At 52.7% G+C, this 17,689-nt stretch overlaps 1 protein-coding gene across 1 annotated transcript in view; it reads right to left on the bottom strand.

Annotated features, from left to right (window-relative positions):
* NCMAP (non-compact myelin associated protein) overlaps positions 1 to 16,649 on the bottom strand; it is a 39,367-nt gene extending 22,718 nt beyond the window's left edge. The window contains exon 1 of the mRNA XM_060625704.3: positions 16,557 to 16,649. The gene's annotated coding sequence lies outside the window, so the exon portion shown is untranslated. The remainder of the gene's footprint in view (positions 1 to 16,556) is intronic.
* Between the last annotated feature and the right edge of the window lie 1,040 nt (positions 16,650 to 17,689).

The raw sequence follows: 17,689 nt of genomic DNA on the forward strand, positions 1-17,689 counted from the left end.
ACAAGTGACACTCTCGCCTGGTCCGTGGAGCTCACCACCTTACCTATTTAACAGAGCCACCGGCGCCTCTCTGACAGGGACGCCTGCCGCGGCGGGTGGGGACCCTGGGCTGGAAGTCACGAGTTCCTCTGTTACGCACTTGCTGCGTGACCTTGGGCAAGTCGCTTGTTCTGTCTGGGCTTTGACTTGTTCTCCCGCAAGACGCAGAGCGGGGACTCGGTGACCTCCCTCTCCCTCACCTTCCGTCTTGTGACTCGCGCAGTCTCCCAGTTTGGTTCAGGACATGGCCCCTCGGCCTCTCCAACTCTTGTTTGCCTCCCACACCCTCCATTCCAGAGGGAACACCCCTGCCCTTTCCTGCCCAGGCTCGGGCCTGGCAGGCACTGGCCTGCAGAGGACAGGAGGCGAGGAAACCACCCCGGCCGTTTAAGCCGCCTGCGGTGAGAGCTGGCCCCCGGCCTGTCACAACAGGCCTTGAGATACAGAGGCGCATTTGTCCGGGGGACCCATGGTTTCGTTCAAACCTTCACTCTGGCCTTTGGCCCAGGGCCTCTCTTTCCTCCCCACCCTCTCGGGGGGCAGTACCAGCCCCCAGCTTTGCTAGTGGACGCTGCACAGACCCGAGCGTCCCCTCTGTAGCTGGGAACACGGGCAGACGGAGGTTGGGAAGGAGGGCAGGGGAGCCATACGCGCGCGCCGGGTGGCCGAGGTGAGGGTGGCACAGTGGGGGCGAGGGTGGAGGCAACGGGGCCGTAGGCAGGGTTCGGGAGGAGAGGGCTAGTCCCCGACTCCCTCACCGACAAGGCAAGTGACCGCGAGCAAGGCACTTCCTTCTCCTTCCCAGGCCTCAGTTTCCGCAGCTTTCAAATGGGAGGGACTGTCCCACCCTTCTGCCGTGGGGACCGAATTAAGTAAAATGACGAACTTGCAAATAGTGTGTTGTCACGAAGTAAAAGCGTTTGGACTCAGGTGGACCCAAGCCCACATCCCACCGCTGTCACCTCTGAGCTCCCTGTCCCCGGCAACTCAGTGACCCTTTGTGCGTCTCATTTTCCTCCTCTGAGGTAACAGAGAGAGGTGTGTGGCTGGACCAGAGCTTAAGGCTTGAACAAGAACTGACAGAAAGTACCCTGCCCGACAAAAGCATCCGAACGAAGAATCAGTCAGAGCCGCGTCATGGCTTTTGTGGGTTCCCCCCACCTCAGAATAAATTTTCATGGGCTCTAAATATTTTCCAAATCTTCCTTACCTGATGTGAGGAAAAAAATTGGAAACATTTTCTTTTGCACTCAAAGTTGGTTTTCTTTGCCCCCCACCCCGATTTAAAAAAAAATTTTTTAACATTTATTTATTTTGGAGAGACGGAGAGAGACAGAGCATGAGCACGGGAGGGGCAGAGGGAGAGGGAGACGCAGAACTCGAGGCCGGCTCCAGGCTCTGAGCTGTCAGCACGGAGCCCGATGCGGGGCTCGAACCCCCGACCCGTGAGATCATGACCTGAGCCAAAGTCAGACACCTAACTGACCGAGCCACCCAGGCACCCCAGCCCCCACCCCGATTTTAAAAGAAATTAAAATATTTCGGGAGTCCTTACAAGTTTCATGAGCCTTGTGTCTGTCGTGCCCAGTGGGTAAGCCAGCCCGATATTGTTTCAGGGTTCTCTCGGTGCTGACCTGTCCCGGGTGCTGTCTCTAAGGCCTGAGGGCCCCGGTGTCCTCTCTGAAGAGTCGCCCGCGGAACTCAGAGTCCTGGAATACCAACACCTCATACCTCACACCCACAGAGCTGAGCACAGGGACCCCCGTCTTTGCAGGACCCCCTAGCTTCAATGCCGGGTGAGCCCTGTCCTGAGGCTGACAACCTGGGAAGACCACAGGCGTGCAGGCTGCAAGAATCCAGGGCCTTGGGTGTGTGCGGGGGGCCTGGGTCCCCAGGACGGGGGTGGCGGATGGTGGCCACTTAGCAGGCAGTCATGACTGCTTCTGTTGGGCCCCTCCCCTGTGCCCAGCTCTGTACTTAGGCCTTCACGCTCACAGTCTCATCTAATCCGTATGGCACCCATTCTGCTTTTCACCCAAGGAAACTGAGGCTCAGAGAGGCCGTAACCCACCCGGAGTCGCAGAGCTACCAGGGCAGGGTTGGGGCCTGGTCTTCTGCTTCCCAAACCAGACACCTCCCAGCACTCGCTCTGCCGTCCTTGAAGTTGGAGGGAACGTGGAAGAGACCTTTAGGGCGTGCAGAAGAGGCAAGGCAGCGTGAGTCTGGGGTCCAGGGAAATACACAAACGAGCAGGAAGGATGTAAGGGGTTTCCAGGGGCACCTGCAACACTCCTGGGGGTACTGAGCTGCACGGGGCAGGGAGGCGAGTATGTGAACACGTGCCTCCGTGGGCCAGTGTGTCCCCAGGAGACCCCGAGGGAGCTAGGCCAGGTGGGGCTGTTGCTAAACACGCTAATAGGTGCTTCGCTTCCTTGCCCAGCTGCCCAGAGCCACATCTGTTTACCTACAAATTACACAGATGCCGTGCTCAGCCAAAGCCTGCCCTGTTCAGGGACCACTGATGGCCTCGGGAGAGACAGGCTGAGTCACAGAAGTGGCTGATTGCGGGGGCGGGAGCCTTGGGCTCTGGAGTTCAGCAAGGGAGGGGGGATTCCTAGTTGGGGAGAGGGCCCGATCTTCCCCTCTCGGGTCACACCACAGCCTGGTGGAGTGAGATACGCCCTGAGCGCGACCCTCCTTCCCACAGCGGAGAGGACAGAATGGGCCTGTCCACTCGCAAAACCATCTGCTGCACAGCCACCCGAGGCAACAGATCTGACCCTGCTGTCCCCTGCCTAGACCTTCAGCGGCCTCTCATCAGCTAAGACGAGTGAAGTCCGAACTCCTCAGAAGGTTTTCTTACTGCCCGGCAGCATTTAGACATGTGCTTTCCAATGTGGCAGCCACATGTGGCTACTGACTTCTGGAAATGTGGCTGGTCTGAATCGAGACGTGTGGTGCCTGTAAAATAGCCATGGGACCCCCCAGGACTTAGTACAAAGTAAAAAGAATTGAAAATATCTCAGTAGGAATTTTTAAAATTTGATTACCTGTTTGATACTATTTGGAATATACTGAGTTAAATAAAATACATTCTCAAAATGTATTTAGCCTGTTTTTTCTTCTTTTTATTTATTTATTTATTTTTTTAGTAATGGTTATTTATTTTTGAGAGAGAGAGAGAGAGAGAGAGGCAGAGAGAGAGGGAGACACAGAATCTGAAGCAGGCTTCAGGCTCTGAGCTGTCAGCACAGAGCCCGACACGGGGCTCGAACTCACAAACCATGAGATCATGACCTGAACTGAAGTTGGACGCTCAACCGACTGAGCCACCCAGGCGCCCCTTCTTCTTTTTTTAATGTTTATTCATTTTTGAGAGACAGAGAGAAACAGACGCAAGCGGGGGAAGGGCAGAGAGAGAGGAAGGCACAGAATCAGAAACAGGCTCCAGGCTCCAAGCTGTCAGCACAGACCCCGACGCGGGGGCTCGAACCCGTGAACTGCAAGATCACGACCTGAGCTGGAGTCGGACGCGTAACCGGCTGAGCCACCCAGGTGCCCCTTAACCTGTTTCTTTTTACCTTTCATCTTTTTTTACTTTTTAAATGTGGCTACTAGAAAATTTAAAACTACATGAGTGCTTCACATAACACTGCACTGGACAACCCGTTCTCTTTGCTGCCTCCCCTGCCGACACTCACTCACTCATTCCTTTGGTCGTGCACGCATCCACTCCGCAAATACTCACTAATCGTGTGCTATGTGCTAGAGGTGGTGCTCAACAGTGGAGACGAAGAGGAAACGACACAGGCCCTGCATGTGAGCCCACACGGAGCTGGAGGACCACACTTTAAAAATGCCAAAGCCGGGGCGCCTGGGTGGCTCAGTCGGTTAAGCGTCCGACTTCGGCTCAGGTCACGATCTCGCGGTCCGTGAGTTCGAGCCCCGCGTCGGGCTCCGGGCTGACCGCTCAGGGCCCGGAGCCTGCTTCCGATTCTGTGTCTCCCTCTCTCTCTGTCCCTCCCCCATTCATGCTCTGTCTCTCTCTGTCTCAAAAATAAATAAACGTTAAAAAAATAAAATAAAAATGCCAAAGCCTTTGTGCTGTACACGCCTCATAACGTTACTTGTCTCTCTCGTATTTGTGCTTCTCTCTAGGGTGACCTCCTAACCCCGTCTGCCTGGTGAACTCCTACTTACACTTCAAAACCAAACCTTCAAATACCTCGAAAACTTATGTCCCATGCTCCCCATCCCGCCCAAAAAAATGCTGCTTCACGAGTTTGTTGCGCCCGCCCCTCTTCCCCGCTGGAGTTCTGAACTACCACGTGGTTATGCAATTTTATGACTGTGTCAGTTTCCATGTCACTCTTCTGAGATGTTCCCTTTACCCTGCCCCCAGAAATCATCTCACTTACCCCCGTGAATTTCCTTCACCAGCTCTGTCTTGTTTGTGACCCATCCATCTCTCCAGACCCTAAGCTGTGCAAGAGTGGGGAGCTTGTCTTTTTCACCCAGAGGTGACATCCCAGTGCCTGGAACGGTTCTTGGCACCCTAGGAAGCACTTAGGAAATGAAGATGATGCCACATGGGCAGCGGTGCAGGATGCTACAACGGAGGCTCTGGCACCAGACTTCCCAACGGGTCCCGCCTGCTTCCGCCCTGCAACCCTTCATCATGCAGCCACAGCCGTCTCCAAAAACCTCAAGGCTACCCCACTCTAGAACTTACAGTGGTCAACAAGTCTTCTGTACAGTATCTGGATCCTGTAGACCTTTCCACTCTCCTCTCTATTAGGCCCTCCCATCCCTGCCACAGGGCCTTTGCACGTGCCAAGCACTCTTTCCTCACCTACTGACACATCTGATACTTTACCCCAAGCATCACTTCAAATCCCCGTGTTGCGCACTCTCACAACGCCACGTCCCTCTCTCCCCACTGGTTAGTTAGCATCTTCCGTTTGATGGCTGTTCATGTCCCATGCCAGATTCAGCTCCACGAGTGCAGGGGCCGTGTCTGGGTTTTGATTTTTACCTTTTGAATCCTTAGAGCCTTGAAAACTGCTTGGCACACCGCAGGTGTGAACACATAGTTGCTGAATGAAATAAACCACTGGCTTAGTGAAGGGACTGAGGATGTTCAGTAATTGCTGGCTGAATGGCCCTATCGAGCCAGGATCAAGCACAGATCATCTGGCTTGTGCTTTCCTGCCACATGTGGCTGCCACGGTGATGCAGACGAGACACGAAGACACAAGACAGGCTGTGAGTGCTGCGGAGCTCAGAGAAAGGGCACTGAGGAGGGTGCGGGGTGGGGGGGAGGAAGGCAGCCTGCCTGGGAGGGTGGAGTTTGAGTGGTACTATGTGGTCACTAAATTCTTGGGTTGGGGCAGGGGGTACAGAGTGACCTGGGCCTGAATCCCAGTAATGTAATAGTAGCTGACATTGGTTCTAAGTGCTAGGCTCTCTACTAAGTACTTATGTTTCTTTGACTGTCTCATCCACCAGAAGTGAAAGCATATTACCATCTAAATTTTGTATATGAAGAAACCGAGGCCAGGGTGCCTGGGCGACTCCGTGACTCGGTTGCCCAGGTTGAGCATCCGACCCTTGATTTTGGCTCAGGTCACGATCTTGCAGTGGTGGATCAAGGCCCATGTCGGCCTCCATGCCGAGCGTGGAGCTTGCTAAGGATTCTATCTCCCTCTCTCTCTCTCTCTCTTTCTCTCTCTCTCTCTCTCTCCCTTTGCTCCCACACTCTTTCTCTCTCTCAAAATAAATAAATAAACATTAAAAAGAAAAAAAGCTAAAGTATGTTCTTTAAAAAAAAGAAAGAAAGAAAGACACCAAAGCCCAGGGAGGTTAAATAACTTTGTCCAAGGTCATCAACTGAGATGGGGCACGAACCCAGGCAACCTGACTTAGCGTCTGTTCCATATTTTGAGGGTTCAATGTTAAGAATAAGCATGTAATGATCGCTTAGTATGTGCCAAGCAGTTTTCTAAAAACTTTATAAGTTTTATTATTATTGGTATTGCTATTATATTTTACTGGGATTTTTTTTAAATGTTTATTTTTGAGAGAGACAGAGCACGAGTGGGGGAGGGGCAGACAGAAAAGGAGACAGAATCTGTCAGCACAGAGTCTGACGTGGGGCTCGAACCCATGAACTGTGGGGCCATGACTTGAGCCAAAGTTGGATGCTTGACCGACTGAGCCACCCAGTCGCCCCTACTGGATTTTTTTTTTTTTTAATGTTTGTTTATTTTGACTGAGAGAGGTAGAGAGAGGCAGTATGCACACAAGTAGGTCAGGGGCAGAGAGAGGGAGAGAGAAAATCACAAGCAGGCTTCTTGCTGTCAGCACAGAGCCTGACATGGGGCTCGAACCTACAAACTGTGAGATCATGACCTGAGCTAAAACAAGAGTCAGATGCTTAACCAATTAAGCCACCCAGGCGCCCCTTTTACTGGGATTGGGAGAAGCCAGCACCCTGCTCTCTCAAGAATCCCTGTTACATATCCGTGTGAGAGGTTTGAACCCCAGAAGCATCAAAGCCAGATTGACCTGGCTCTACTGGCTGCCCTTTGGGAAGTTACTTAACCTCTCTGTACCTCCGTTCCTTTCTGTAAGATCAAGGTAATGAATGGGACCTTCTGGATAGGGTTGCTGTTTTGGGGGGAAATGAGATCATGACTACAGAGCCCCTGGGGTAGGGTTTGGCACAAAGCAGAACTTGAATACATTCATTTCTCTCCCCTCCGCCCCATGTAGGAAGATCTCCCCAAACCCCCCGTCTCACCAGAACGAGGCTAAAATCAACAACTGATCTAGAACCACCAAGATCCTGGAAATCCGAGGCCAATAAGACGAGGGAGGGAGAAGAAGAGAGGAAAACGTTAAGCTAGTCAGTTTCAAAATGTGTCCGAGATTGAGAAAAATGAGTAATTATAATGTATTTCCTTCTTCCTGCTGTGTCAACTTGGGGTTATATAACTGAACCTCTCTGTGAGGTACCCCTTGGGGGCCTCCAGGAGGCAGGGTTGGCCGTGACATAAATAAATATTTCTGTGCTCTCTGCCCTGGGCTCAGGTTCTGAGCAAACACCACAGCCTGCAAGGGAGGCCGAGACAGGGAGGAAACTGGGTGTGCAGTGAGTTCTGGGCTGGGAGTCAGGAGACCCGTGTTCAGGGCCTGGCTCCACGTCAGAGGACGTGGACATTAGCTTTCATGGGAGAGTGACCTGGGAGGAGAGACTCCAGTATGGGCTGGGAGCCACAAATCCCTCGGTCGGTTCTCTTTGCAGATAGAATAAAGGCCCCGCCCCTCCCCTGGCCTGGCATTCAAGGCCCTTCACATCTTCTCCTGCCCCTTCTCCCATTCCACCTTGGCACCCACACACCCCGCAGCTTGGCTCTTTGGGACTCTCGAGTTTTCCTTCCCACAAGGTTTTTCCCCTCTCTTGGCAAGTACTCTGGTCCCTGTGAACTGGCAGTGTGCTACAGTGGGCAGACTTATGGGTTTTAGAGTTAGGCCAGAGGTAGGGGTTTTAGAGTTCCCCCGGGCTTGGAATCTGGCTGAATGGAGTCACCTTGGGCTTGTGACTGAACCTCTTTTGAGCCTGTTTCCTCCTATGCAAGCTGGGCTTTGTGATTTCTATCTAATTCCTGGTTGCAACAGTCAAATGAGATAATAGTTGTTCATAACAAGTGCCAATTTAATTTCTTTTTAAATGTGTATTTATTTTGAGAGAGAGGAAGAGCGTGAGAGGGGAGGGGCAGCGAGAGCGTGAGAGAGAATCCCAAGCAGGCTCCACGCTATCAGCACAAAGCCCGACGCAGGGCTCGATCCCATGAACCATGAGATTATAACCTGAGCTGAAATCAAGAGTCAGACACCTAACCAACTGAGCCATCCAGGCGCCCCTCGAGTTCAATTTCTATCCTTTATGAAGGACCCTCTAGGCTGGTCTTGTGGGACCCCCTCTGGGTCCCCAGACCCAGCCCACCAGCATCAGAATGAAAATAGAAATAGTGGAATTTCCAGGATGGCCAGTGGTTCATGAGTTGGACTTACTTGCATAGTACCTGGCCTGGCCTGGCCAAGCACCCAGCATACGATAACCATCCAACAACTGCCCAGTGGATTGAGGGCAGAGTGTTTTTCACTCCGTCACGGGGCTGGGATATGTCACTGCGAAGGAACAGAAGCCACCAGCCTCTTCCCTGGGGACCTACTTGTTGCAAAAGGAATTCAAAGTGTAGAACGGCCAAGACCTTAGTCTTCTGCACGGGGTCTCTCTGCCGTTCCGATACCATAGGTCCCTTCTGACTTAGTCTTGGCACCCGACATCTTCCATGAACTTTTCTCAGTCTGATCCGCCAGCACGGATCTCCTTCTTTCCTCCTGCCCCAGGCAGAATGAGCCACTTCCGTTCTCCCAAACTCACGGGTGCTTCCCAGGATTCCCGGATTCTGGCTGCGCAGTTTTCCATCCCACAAGATCTCCAGCAATGTCTCCTGGCCACTCGTCCCACCAAGAGGCAGAGTCTACTTGTCCACTCCCTGGAATCTAGGCGGGCCCTGTGACAGCTAACACCACTGGAATATGGTGGGAGTGACCCTGGCAGTTCTGGGTACAGCCCTTAGGTGCCATCGTTTGCTTCCTGCGTGTTTGCTCCTGGGAACCTCCCTCTTGGAACCCAGCTGCCATGCCGCGAGAAGTCCAAGGTACACGGGGAGGCCACAGGTAGATGCTCTAGGTGACAGCCCCAACTATGTTCCCAACTGGCAGCCAGGGTCAACAGGTGGCCATGCACATGAACCACCTCGGATACCCAGGCCAGTCGCCTGAATATCTGCCCGCAACCTGGTGAGAGATCCTGAGCGAGAACCTCCCAGCTCTACAGCGCCAGGAGAAAAAATAATAAATTGTTGATTTAAGCCACTAAGTTTTGGAGCAGTTGGCTCCCCAGGAACACGTCTTCCCAACTCCAGCCCGCTAAACCTGCCTCGATCATGAGACCTAACCGCCCCCTCCTCCCCAGGTCACCTTTGCCACCTCTGACCTCTTTTAATAAGTGTTTACACTAATCATGATGACTTTGTATTGAGATTCCGGGACCTACTTTTCCTTTGAAATATGTTACCAGTTTATTTGAAACAGAAATTTCCTATCACTTCTGAAAACAGAAAAAAAAAAAAAATGTCCATTGCCATCAACAGAAGGTAACAAAATAAATTAGATGAAGCAGATCAATGTCGTTAAGTTCCAGCTTTCTAGCTGGACAGTTACCTCCCAGTGTCTGAGCCCGGGGCTGACCCTCTCTTTGTTGAAAAGATGAGCAAGTTTTGTCGGTAACACTGGAGCCGGACTCTGAGTTCCAGGATCTGGGCAGTTACAGCAGAGCAGCTTCCAGACCCTGGATCGCACGGCTCTGGCCACTGTGTCCTTAACTTCAACAGTTAGGGGCGGCTTTGGGATTCTCTCACTTTCCCGATCAGAGCAGGCACTGTATGTAGCTCCCTGGTCTGGCCAGTCCGTCGTGTCGTGGCATTCTCCAGTCTTTCCAATATGTTTACAGACCCTCTTCCCACCTAAAATGCTGAGGACCACCACCCCTGCCGCTTGCACTCAGCCTGGCCTGAAGCACCGACTCCCCTTAGCTCTTGCAGCTTCTCCCGGATTTGTTTCTTTCATTATTGAAGTATCTCCTCTAAGAAGATTTTCAGTGTGGGTCTGTGTACTTCCCCTCCGGCAGTCTTATTTACCTAGGAATATTTTTATTATGACCTCATGTGTGAGTGACAGTTCGGCTGGCTTTAAAACGCTGGATGGAAAGAGTCCTTCTCTTTCAGTTGTTAATAACTTTGTGGCTTCCTTTATCAAGAGTCCATAGTGAGGAATAGAATGGCCATCAGAATCTTGGCTCCTTGGTAAGGGTCATCATCTCTCTCTCTCTCTCTCTCTCTCTGCTCTTCCTCTTTGTCTTTCATAGTCTCAATTTCACCCCCATCAGTGTGGATTTTCCCTAATTTCTCCCGTTGGCTCCTCTGGGAGCCCTTTTAATCTGAGTTCATCCATGTTTCTTTAATTCTGGAATGTTTACTCTCCATCATCTGATTCCTTATTTCCCCTCTCCATTTCTGTTTTCCTCTCCTTTGGGGACTCCTGCTCCTACTTTCCATCTCTCTCTGCTTTTCTTTTTTATTTGTTACCTCATCATCTTTTCCTGCTCTGGGGGGGATAATTCTCAACCCGAATTGGCTCTTGACTAGTGAATTCTTCAGTGGTATCCATCCTGATACTTATACCGGTCTATTCGGTCCTTTATTTTAAATAGCTCATGTTTCCACTTGGTTCTCACCTACGACTTCTTATTCTTGCATCGTTTTACAAATGTCTGCTCTTATCTCCTTAAGTATTATGATCAGGTTTTACTTTAAAATCTTGGTCCCAGGGCACCTGGGTGGCTCAGTCGGCTAAGCATCCCACTTCGGCTCAGGCCGTGATTTCACGATTCATGAGTTTGAGCCCGCATCGGGCTCTGTGTTGACAGCTCAGAGTCTGGAGCCTGCTTCAGATTCTGTGTCTCCCTCTCTCTCTGCCCCTCCCCTGCTTGCGCTCTTTCTCTCTCTCAAAATAATAAACATAAATTTTTTTTTTTTCAAATCTTGGTCCCTCTGCTTCAATAATTCTGCTTCAGATGGAACGTGTAGCTTGGTTTATTGTCCTTCTTTTACAGTAGCTGTATTTCTTAGGTGTCTAATTACTTTGTCAGGTGAGTTCAAGTTCCCCTGGGGGTACCAGCTATCTGGCTGTAAATGAACCCCGGGGAAGGGCCAAAGGCCTAACAGGAGAGGAAAAAAGATGGGCCCCAGGGTGGAGAGCCACACAGACACCCTCGGCCATCCCCTTCCTGCCGCACTCTTCCTGCGTGACTGTCAGGCTGCACCTTTGAGTTCCTAGCTGGGCAGCGGCCTGGGCGAGGGGTAGACTCTCCCAGTGGGATTCCATAGGCTCTCGGAGAGCGCGCAAATGTGTTAATTATTGTGGTTGTTATTATTATGACCAACGATATTGATTTCGGGGCTTAGGCAGGAACTTGGAGCTATTTCTTTTTTTTTCTTTCTTTTTTTTTTTTTTTTACTTGGAGCTATTTCTAAAAAATAAATGAATCCCCTTTGTCCTCTGGGCAAACCAGTTCTCCTTAAGGTCTGTGACTGGAGAAAAGCCCCAGCTAGGGCATCTGGAGTTTTTGAGAAGGAGGATTCAGCGGGCTTGACCTTTAAAAAGTTTTGGTCAAGGGGCACCCAGGTGACTCAGTCGGTTTAGCATCCAACTGCGGCTCAGGTCATGGTCTCACAGTTTGTGGGTTCGAGCCCCATGGAGGGCTCTGTGCTGACAGCTCAGGGCCTGGAGCCTGCTTCGGATTCTGTCTCTCTCTCTCTCTCTCTCTCTGCTCCTCTCCCACTAGTGCGCTCTCTCTCTCTCAAAAATAAGTAAGTAAATAAATAAATAAATAAATAAATATTTTTAAAAATGTTTTTAAAGTTTTGGTCCAAAACCAGCAAGGCAGGGAGGGGGTTGAAGGGTGGGGGGGGGGCGGGGGTGTGGGATATACGAATCAAGTTTCCTTTTCCAGAAAGAACTATTAATACCACTCCAGGTGGTACGGTTTCAGATAACCAGTCCTTTCCCCCAGTTCTTTGTTCATTTTTTTTTTTTAACTGCTAAAGAGCAGCGCAGGGAGGAGTTAGAACTTCACAGCGACCCCACGGGCGTCGGCTGGATTTCCAGGCCTATTAGCTCTGGGGCCAACGTTGCCACTGGGCACAGGAGACAAAGCTCCAGGGCGCACAAAAATGTTTCCATTTCTTTCAAAACAGAAGAAAAGAACTTCTAGGTTGAAGAAAATGTTTTAATATACCCATGCAGTGGGGCATTGGGGAGACATGGGGAGACAGCGGGCTCCCCACTAACCAACAGGTGGCTCAGTCGGTTAAGTGTCATCTTGGTTTTGGCTCAAGTCATGGTCTCGCACCTTCGTGGGTTTGAACCCCGGGTCAGGCTCCACACTGTGCGGAGCCTGCTTGGGATTCGGTCTCTCCCTCTCCCCACCCCTCTCCCACTCACGCTGTTTCTGTCTCTCTCAACATAAATAAACTTCAAAACTGTATATTAAATATATATATTACTTAAATATAGGTTCAGTTAAATATTAAATATATTAAATTTAAAAATTAAAAGTTTGAATTTAAAAATTAAATATTAATTATTTAATTAAGTATTAATTAATTATTCAGTGCAGTCGTAAATAAAACTTTTGATATTTTTATGGAGGAAGGGGCCCTTGAAGGCAGAACCGCCTAGGAAAGTCAGGATGCGTCACTGGTTACCTCTGTGACAACCGGAAGGTCGCACATGTCTCCGAACCTTGGTACGGAACTAGGGAATTCTCCTAACTCGCTTCCTGGGATGCTGTGGGTGTTACAGGGAGGGAGGCATGCGGGGAGCATTTAGCACCGTGTGGGCGCGCCTTTGTTTCCCTCTGTGACCTGCAGGCTGAAACCTTAGAGAATCTGGGGGAGGGGGATGATGGGATGAGGTACAGCAGTGGGGAACTAGTTACACAATTGCTTTTGACGGCACAAGAAAGAAACTGAGGAGATACCCCAGGTGTAGGAATATACAGAAGCTTCCGAGCAAAGCCAGGGTGCTGTGCTGGGGGGTCTGCAAGAAACCGGGGGTGTGTCTGAATCCCCAGTGCAGGCTGGGGGCGTTGGTAGCCCTGGAGAAGTGGGATGAGTGAATGGTGTGTAAACTGTGCAGGAATTCAAAAATTCGGAGGCTCTTTGCCCTCCAGGTTGGCTCCACAGTTCCCAAGACACAAGTTTCTTAAAAGGGGAAGAGAGGGGCTCCTGGGTGGCTCCGAGGGTCAGGCGTCTGACTTCCGGCTCAGGTCATGATCTCAGGGTCTGTGAGTTCGAGCCCCACATCCGGCTCTCTGCTGTCAGCACAGAGCCTGCTTCAGATCCTCTCTCTCTCTCCCTCTGCCCCTCCCTGCTCCCCTCCCAAAAATAAATATTTTAAATAAATAAATAAAGGGGAAGGGAAGCTAATATCTATTGAGTGACTGCTGTGGATGGTTTTCTAATAAATTAGGGAACTGAGGCTCAGAGAGGTGTCATGGCTTAAACAAGACCCCACAACTCCAAAGCAGAGGTCCAAGCCCTTGCTCCTTGCCCAGGTCTGCTGCTGACTTCTGCCCAAGGCTGGCCTGGAGCAGGGCGCACCGGCTCTCCGGGGTCTGCACCACCTGCCCCGCTTCCTCAAGGCCCCCAGCAGCCACCATAGGATGTGGCAGTCCCACCAAGGGCCCCAGCGGCTCAGGAGTGGTGGCCCAGGCAGGAGGCCGCTCACAGCAGGCCCTGAAGCTGGCCGAATTACAGGCCTCTCTGTCTGAGAGACTGGCACACCCTCTTTTCCTTCCTTAGGCCAGCCTGCAGCCACCACTCCCGGGAGTTCAAACCACAGGAGAGGTTCCCGCCTCCCCTGCCACACCTCCCTCAGCCTTACCTACACCCCAGCCCTGCTCAGGAATCCACAGCCGCTCTCTGCCTTGGCTCAGTCCCCCTTCTTCCTACCTACCTCCTCCTGCCTGCCTAGGATCTCTGGTTCCAATAAGTAATTTGTTTGAGGGAAAACAAAGAGGGATCCATCCTGCCAGATCCCAAAGCAAAGAGTGGGATGCCAGAAGCCAAGATGCCAATGACTGCATCAGCAGGCTGGATGGAGGTGGGGAAGGTGATGGGGCAGCACGCACAGGGCTTGGACATTGTCCAGGAGAAATAAACAGGCTGTGGCTTCGAGGCCGCCTTCAGGGGCCCTTCGAAGGCAGCCTGCAAAGTGTGCATCTGCCCAGGTCCATCTGACAGCAAGAGTTCAGCCTAGGGGGTTGCCTGGGTGGCCTCTGCTTCCACACCTTTAAATGGAGGGTGCACTCTTGGGGCGTCTGGGTGGCTCGGTCGGTTGAGCGTCTGACTTTGGCTCAGGTCTGATCTCACAGTTCGTGAATTCGAGCCCCGCATCGGGCTCTGTGCTGACAGCTGGGAGTCTGGAGTCTGCTTCGGAGTGTGTGTCTCCCTCTCTCTCTCTCTCTCAAAAATAAGTAAACATTAAAAAAACCAAATTTAAATGGAGGGTGCCCTCTGTTACTGCCAAGGGTCCCCGTAGCCCTCACACACTGTGACCCTGTGTCCCAGGAGCAGTGGGGAGGGGATCAGCGTGGGTGTTGTTTTCCTTCTCTTCGGACCCCCGCGGGTCTCTGGGGCACCGATTTGTCCAGGGCAAATTGTAAATTGAACAAATGATTATGGAAATTATGGAAAGCGCTATGAGAAGAAGTTATGAACCCGGCTCTTTCGAGGGGTACAGTGCCTCTGATCTGTGGATGTGTTCCCCCCCAAACTCTCCCCTCTACCTCCGACCTTTGCCTCTTACATCTTCCTGGTCACCCCGGGGAGGTGGAAACCCAACATCTGCCTTCCGGGACTTCAGAAAAGAGAAAGGCCCTTCACTTCACTTCGAGTGGTTCTATTCCCAAAGACACAGTTCCTCCCGGCCTGAGGCTGGATTGGCCACAGTCCATAGAGCGACAGGGAGCACAGGAACTGGCCTCTAGGATTAGCCGTTGATATAAAACTACTACAGCAGATTCCCCTAAAGTCACAGCACATTCCTCTAACCCAGCTCACTGTGTGCCTGGCTTGTCACACACACACCCAGCGGTTGGCCTGCTTGGCACCACACTGCCCCCTCTGACCACCTCACCATCGGCGGCACAGACACCAGCAGGGTCAAGGTGAGGAACGCCCCACCCCCATGGAGGGGTCCCTGGGGGCTCCTTTCCCTTTTCATCTTCTACTCCCATCAGGTACCCATGGTCCTTTGCTGTCTCTTGGCCCCCTTCCTTCCTTTACCCCCATAACTTTGAGATGGTCACTGAGAGGACATGAGAAAGGTATTTGACCTACCCAGACTTCCAGCTCCTTCACCTATTACCATGTGGCTCCTTCACCAAATCCGTGTGGGATTTGGGATTCCAGGATTTTGGGTGCCCTTCCCTACCTCTATGCTCTGGATATGCTAATCATGTTACCTCTCCTCCCCATAGGAAGCAGGGATCCCGGATCTATTATTTTGGGCTTTGGTTTACACTATTCCGTCCGCTTAAACCATTGTCTTCTATATCCATACCCTCCTGTTGGGATCTGGCCATTTCTAAATTCACTACTATTTGCTGACTACTTACCACGTGTCAAACAGTTACTACATACCCATTCATCATTCGTTCATTCAAAAAAAGATGTAGTGAGACCTACTCTATGCCGATATAATGGCAAACCGAACGGACACTGTGACATTGTCCCTGTCCCCCAGGAGCTTCAGTCTAGTGGAAATTAATAGCTTATGTTTGTGGAGCGCCTACTATATACAGACCCTGTACTGAGTGCTTTATATGGATTATAGTACTTAATCTTTCGGAGAGACAGCTTCTTTTAACGAGTACATCAAACTGAACCACAGAGGAATGAAGGCTTTGGCCCAAGGCTAAGTTAGCCTCCGGCTAAGGGGCGCTGCAGGGATTCCGACACCCAGGTTGACTGATTGCAAAGCACCGGCCCCCAAGCACAGTGCTTTCAATCCCATCTCCTCCGGGAAGCCTTCTGGATCCTCCTCCCAGACTAGAGGGCTTCCTTGGTCCCCCTAAACCAGCCCTAGTATTTGTGACACACCCATCTCCTCCTCCCACCCAGGTCCCCAGGCGGTTGAACAGCAGCCCTGCCTGCCTCTTTCCTCTGGAGCAGCTTGTCAGGCGAGCCACCCAGCAGCTGCTGCAACGTGTCTACTGAACTTGCTGATCCGAACCCTAACGTGGCTTTTCATCTCCTAGAATCGCAGACCCTCCTCCCGGAGGGGTGGGGGCCTCCGCATAGGGCCCACCCACCAAGACGCCCATTTCACAGATGAAGCAAACACTGGTCCTGAGCGGTTCAAAGCCCCTTCCACCTCCCGGCCGGCCAGGTCAGCTCCCCTTTCTTCCGGGGAGTCTCAGGCTCTCCGCAGAGGCGTGCTGGGGGGGCGGGACAAAGGACCGACTTGCTTCCTCCATGCCGAAGTGTCAACCCCCCAAACGCAGTCCAAGGGGGCTTCCCTGCTCTCAGTTGAGCTTGTCTGGCACTCCGGGCACCTTTACGCCTGCCCCATCCCCATCTCCAAGCCCCACGGGAGATGATCAACTTTCCTCCCACCAGCCCTGACCGCTGCCCCCGCGCGCACACTCCTGGCCCTCCCTCTAACGAAAGTGGGGCGACACCCGGAACCCCTCACTCCCCCCACCCCCTCCGGGCTCTCCTTCGCCCAGGGCGGCCGGCAGGTGGACCGCGAGCCGCCGCGCCGGAGCCCGGCCGCCCGTGTGCCCCCCGCAGACCCGGGTGCGTCCCGGTGCCCCTTACCTGCCCGGCGAGCCGCCCGCCCCGCGCCGCCGCCCGCTCGCCCTCCCGCCGGCGCCGGCGCCGCCGCCCGGGCTCTTCCCGCCGGGGATCCCGCCCCCGGCCCCGCCCCGCCCGGCGCAGGTGATCCTGGGGAGGGGCCGAGCTCGCCCTTCGGCCCCTCGGCCCCACGGCCTTGGGGACCGCCCCGGGGGCGCCAGGGCAGGGACGCTGGAGTGGCGGCGCCTCCCCGTGGTGTCCTCGCGCCTCTCCCGGGCCTGGGTCCTTTTTGGGATTCCAGTTCTGGCTCCTCGTCCGGGGCGCGCAGCCCAGCCGGCCACCTCTTCCAGGTCCGTTTTCTCCAAGGGCGAAAGCGGGGGGGAAGGCACCTGACAGATACCGCAGGCCGGATGGAGGGATCTTTAAAGTGGGATTGTGTTCATCTGATTGGAGGGTTTGGGGGCAGGTTGGGGTTTAGACAGCCGCCAGGTGTTACAGCAGGTTTGATAACTAGCAAGGGTCAAAAACTCTGCCCTGGGGAACCTGCCCCGTTTCCTCGATCAGACCGGCTCGCTGCCCTACCCCCGGCACTCTAACCCTGGCACACCACAGGCCTTCAACCAACATGTACAGAAAGAGGGAAGAGGTCTTAGGAGAATCCCAAGCCCTCTCCTTTTCTAAACAGGGAAACTGAGGCCTGGGAAGCAGAGGCGAGTGGCCCAAAGTCACATCGAAGGTTAGTGACAGAACCAGGAGTATTTACAGAGAGTGCTGGGTTACGGGCCTACTGGCTTTGCCACGGGCCGCCTGTGAAATGCCGTCCAGGCCTTGCCCACTTCCTCCCAGGTTGGCCGAACCGAGTCCACCGTGTTTTCACAGGAAACTCCAAGTAGTATTTATTCACAAAGATTGAGAAGAGTACATTCTGAGGGGCACCTGGGTGGCTCCGCCAGTTGAGCGTCGGACTTCGGCTCAGGTCAGGATCTTACGCTTGTGAGTTCGAGCCCCGCGTGGGCTCTGTGCTGACAGCTCGGAGCCTGGAGCCTGCTTGGGATTCTGTGTCTCCCTCTCTCTCTGCCCCTCCTGTGCTTGTGCTCTGTTTCTCTCTCTGTCTCTCTCTCTCTCTCTCAAAAATAAATAAATGTTAAAAAAAAATT

This window comes from Panthera onca, chromosome C1 (assembly GCF_046562875.1).
Source record: "Panthera onca isolate mPanOnc1 chromosome C1, mPanOnc1 haplotype 2, whole genome shotgun sequence".
Lineage (NCBI taxonomy): Eukaryota > Metazoa > Chordata > Mammalia > Carnivora > Felidae > Panthera > Panthera onca.